This window comes from Psammomys obesus, unplaced genomic scaffold (assembly GCF_907164565.1).
Source record: "Psammomys obesus unplaced genomic scaffold, mPsaObe1.curated_primary_1811, whole genome shotgun sequence".
NCBI lineage: Eukaryota > Metazoa > Chordata > Mammalia > Rodentia > Muridae > Psammomys > Psammomys obesus.
The window spans coordinates 21235082-21240172 of NW_026596101.1; the positions used below are offsets into that span (position 1 = coordinate 21235082).

Genomic DNA, 5091 nt, shown 5'->3' on the forward strand with positions numbered 1-5091 from the left:
ACAGTGCTCCTCAGTGACCTCTGCATCAGTCCTGCTTCTGGATTCCTGCCTTGAGTTCCTGCTCTGATTTTCCTCAGTGGAAGATTATTGCCTGGAATTTTAAGCTGAAAGAAACTCTTTTCTCTCAAGATGCTTTTGATAATGCTGTTTTATCATACTAATAGAAAAGTAACTAAAACAGAAATTGATACCACGTCATGGGATACTGAAGTGACAGACCTATCTTTGCTTTGGAGAGGACTGTGGAAAGATTTTAGAACTTTGGGCTCAATAGCCATGGAGTGTTTGTGGCTTAGTAAGTTATTGTTGTGGAAACTTAGGAGATAATGCTGAAAGTAGTGCAGATTATGAAGGTCTGGCTTATGGAATTCCAGAGGAAAGCAGACTCTATCAAGGCCATTTGTTTGATATCTTGATTTAAGAACCTGTAGAGTGAAACCTTTGCTTTGTTGGGACAATTGATACTGGTCAGCTGTGGCTGAGGAATCAGCTGTGCTTACTAAGAAGCCAGTATCATGGAGGTGAAATCTTCTGGGAAGCATTTTTTTCAGTGTCAGCACACAGAATCTGTGTTCCAGAGTAGGGACAAGACTGTACCTTATGCTCGTAGCTAAACTCAGTAACGTGTGAGAATCTTTTAGGTGGTACTAGTTTTGAAGCCACGAGGAGGTCATGGGGAGAAGTTGAGGCTTGGAACAGTGATGGGATCAGAGTTCCTGAAGAGAGGCCAGGAAAGAGTGTTGGTGAGGGTGCAATCCAGTTGCAGCGGAGACCTCAGGATTTCAGAGATGCCCGGACCATGGGACAACCAACAAGAACAGCAGTGCTGATGGAGCAGAGCTGGCCTGAGCTAATGAGATAACCTGTGTGTGCTGTGGGTGGCAAAGCAGCACAGGTGGCACCGTCTGTGCCCCTTAGAGCCAAGAGGACTATGAGTGTGTCCTAGAAGTCTGTTGGACTTTGATTTTGCTTTGATCTGATTGGGACTGTGCCCTGGTTCTTCCCTCTTGGAAAAAGAGAGTAAGTGACTTTTTTTTTTTTTACAGGAGTCCACAGTTAAGAGGCCTTGAATTTTAAAGAGTTGCTGGCAGTTTAGAGAGATTATGGATATCTTAAGAAGGCTGTGGATATTCTAGAGAGACTGAAGAGTTTAGAGAGGCTTTGAACTTTGAAAGACATTTTAGATGTTCTAAAGAGATTGAACTTTAAAAGTGTTTGAATTTTTAAAGACTGTAGGACTTTTAAGAGTTGGAATGTGTTTTATATTGAGGTATTTATGTTATGTAAGATCTTGGTAAATATAAAATAACATGCTATCATGAGACTTTATCAAACAACCGCGGTGTTATCTGTCCCTTGTCCCTCATTTTCCTTCTGTATTGACCTCCATCCCTCCTTCCCAGTTAAAGCTCCCTCATCCTTATTTCTGTTACTCACATCATATCACCTGTGTCTTGGTTTTTCCCTCTCAAGTACCACCATCACTGTGGTCTCTTTATACTTTCCTGGCTTTTATGGTTACTCCATGTCATATACTCATGTCTGAGGATTTGGCCCCACCTAGGCCCATCCATTTACTTTCAAATTTTCTTTTTCTTTACAGCTGAATAATATTCCATTGTGTCTATGTTATCACACTCTTTATTGTGCATTCATTCACCTGCTAAAGCACTTAGGTTGTTTCCATATCTTGGCTACTGCGAATAGAGAGACAATGACCTTTGCTGATCAGGGATCTATGAAATAGAATGCCCAGTCTTTGGGGCGTATGTCAATAAGTGGGATAGCTGAGGCATAGGGCAGATTAGTTTTTAGTTTTTTGAGGATTCTCCATACTGATCTCCAGAGCAGCTGCCTCAATTTGCATTCCCACCAACTGTGAATGAGGGTTCCTCTTTCTCCACAACCTCACTGAGCACTTGTTTTGTTGATCTTGGCCATTCTGAGTGAGATGAGATGAAATCTCAAAGTTGCTTTAATTAGCATTTCTCTAATTGCTAAGAATGATCAACACTTCTTGAGGTATTTCTTAACCATTTTTGTTTCTTCTGCTGTGAGCTCTGTTTATATCCTTACCCCATTTTTTAATTGTGTCATTTGTTTCCTTAATTCTTTGGCTTTTGTTTTGTTGTTGTAGTTGTTGTATATTTGTTTGTTTTTAGAGTTTTTATTTTTTGGTTGATCTTTGTATAATCTGGATATTAATTCTTGGTCAGATGTGTGACTGACTCAGATGTGACTCTCCCATTCTGTGATTTTCTTCTTCACTTGACTGTTTTCTTAGCTGTACAGAAGCCTTTTAGTTTTATGAGGTCCCAGTTTTCAATTGTTGGCCTTAATTCCTTGGCAAATGAAGACCTTTTCAGAAAGGCCTTTCCTATACCTGTATCCTGTAGAATACTGCCTGTATTTTCTTCTAACATTTTTAGTGTTTTCTGTTTCAAATTGAGAGCTTTGGTGTATTTGGCTCTAATTTTTGTGCAGGATAGTAGATATGAGTCTAATTTCATTTGTCTGCCTGTGGAAACTTAGTTTTCACAGAGCCATTTCTTGAAGTTTTATTTCTTCAGTATATGTTTTGCCTCTTTGTCAAGTATCAGGTAGCTGTAGTTATGAGTATTCATGCTTGGGTCTACTATCTTATTCTATTGATCTGCACCTTTTTTTTTTAATCCAGTACCATATCATTCCGTAACATATCTTGAAATCTGGAATAGCAATTCCTCTAGTATTCTTTTTGCTCAGGATCTACTTAGCTATGTGAGATCTTTTCTGATTCCATGTGAATTTCAGGATGGGTACTGAAACATTTTTTTCTGCAAAAAATGTTGTGGGTACTTTAATTGGAATTGCATTGAATCTGTAAATTGTTTTTGGTAGGATGGTCATTTTTCACAATATTAATTCCAATGATGAATGAAGATGGCATATCTTTCCCTTTTCTAGTGTATGTAGAGATCAAAAGGTCCTTGTGAACACAGATAAGCACTGAAGAAGCCAGGAAAAGCTAAAAATGCAGCTCATCTCCCCAAAGAGAGAAGAAATTTGGCTGTTCTCCCAGAATGCTGAGGGAAAAAAATGTGTTTTACAGCCTAATAATCTTTTGTTACCTGTTTAACAAGGCTTCACCCATATTTCCCAGAATATTATGTTTGTTTATCCAGATTTCCCCCCAAAAAAAAAACGTGAGCATCACTTCTAAACCATAAGACTGATCCTTGTGAGAGATGTAATTTGTGCTTTATAACAGCCTATATTACTTCTGTGTTCTCTTAGGGCCAGGCCCCATCCTGACTCCCACATGCACTGTGTTTAGACTAGTCATTCTTCCAGACCCTTACCTTGAGCACTGTGTCTAAGTCAACAGAGCCCATCTTTGTTGACGTTATATGTACTTTGTAAAGATGGAATAAGCTTTGTTGTACTCGCTGGACTGAATTAACTGTTATGAGAGAACTTTTTTCCCCCCAAATTGTCCTGTGCTTAAATATGGCTAAAACAAATGAACCTGTGTCAGACTCTAGAAGTTTTGGCCCAGCACAGGTACCTAAATTGGGCTGAACTGAGTTTCATTCTTTAAAAAAAAAAACTTCTTATTGGTTCTTTGTGATTTCTCTTCATGAGTCCAAATCCCACTCAACTTTCCCTCCCCTTGTACCCACCCTCCAGCCTTGTAACATCCTCCTAACAGAGAAAAAAAATCTTGCTGTGGAAGCTTTACTGTGTCACAGTGTGTACCACAGCATACCTTTTTGCCCACACTTCTTTGCTTGCAAATACATATTGGAATGATTTGTTAGTCTGATACGAGGCCTCTGGCCTCTGCTGCTCTATCAATACTGGAACCTCACTGGGACTCTTCTTGGATATCCTGTTGTTGCCCTGTGTCATGGAGATTCTGTAGTTTTATATCTGTAAGACTGGCCCCTTCATACATTCCAGAAGTTCATCAAAGGGGTAGATGTTGGGCTGGGCTAATTCAAAGCCCTAGATCTGGGCCTGAGATGTAAATGAGCTGGTCATCCCACTGGCTTTCACACTCAAATGCCCTTGGGGCAGGTTCATCCACAACCCTGGCAACAAGGGTCAGCTCTATCCTGATGGCCAGGAAAGGGCCTGCTTTCTGGAGTGTTGCAGCCAGTGATGGACACAGCCAGTTCTTCTACTCACATGACCCTGGGGCCAGCTCTCCTGCCAACCATAGTGTCTGGGCTCATCTCAGAAGTGGTATGCCCAAGTCATGCATTATGCCAGGGGTCATCTCTGGCATGGGCTGCTCTCCCAGGCCTGCGTGGCACCAGACTGGTGATCATCTCATGCTAGCTCCCTGTCCAGGCCCCATAGCGCCAGTCTGGTGGTTGTCTCAGGCACGATTTTTTTCAGAGAATGTTAGACTACTAATCATCCAGATGTTCATAGGTCAGAGCCCTGAGCATAAACATAGCCTCTCTCCTCTCTGATACTTACTGACACACCTCTGACACAGCAGCCACACCTGCAATGCTCTAGGAGCAGGTTGAGTTTCATTCTCGTCTCTTCATGGACCATTGCCCTGACATCCAGAAGGCCTGCAGGGTCCCACACACAAATATACACACAAGTGTACTTATCAGTCTGTTTCTTCAGAGATTTGAAATTCATTGTAGAAGTCTTTCACTTTCTTGGTTAGGTTTACTTCAAGATATTTTATTGTCGCTGGTGCTATTGTGAGAAGGTTCTCATGATCTCTTTGTCAGTATGTTTTTTGGTGATATATAAAAGGGTCACTGATTTTTGTAAGCTGATTTTGTAACTTGCCATTTTGTTGAATTTTTTATTATTTCCAGAAGTTTCATGGTAGAACTTTGGGAATCTTTTATATATAATGTCATTTAAGTATATGTTGATATTTTATATATATGTGTGTGTAATATACATATATATGTGTAATATATATATATATATATTGCAGGATATATATATGTGTGTAATATATATACATATATATATATATGTATATATATATTGCAAGATATTTGATCCCATTGTGAACCCCAAGATTGTGAACTGTAAAATCCTGTTTCTTGTTTTGTGTAGCTCAGCCGTAACACA

At 40.0% G+C, this 5091-nt stretch overlaps 1 non-coding gene across 1 annotated transcript; it reads right to left on the minus strand.

Moving 5' to 3' along the window:
• Window positions 1-4385: 4385 nt before the first annotated feature.
• On the minus strand, window positions 4386-4516 carry LOC129692324 (small nucleolar RNA SNORA17). Its single transcript, XR_008722678.1, has one exon. It is a non-coding gene; the product is annotated as a small nucleolar RNA SNORA17 (small nucleolar RNA).
• Window positions 4517-5091: the final 575 nt, after the last annotated feature.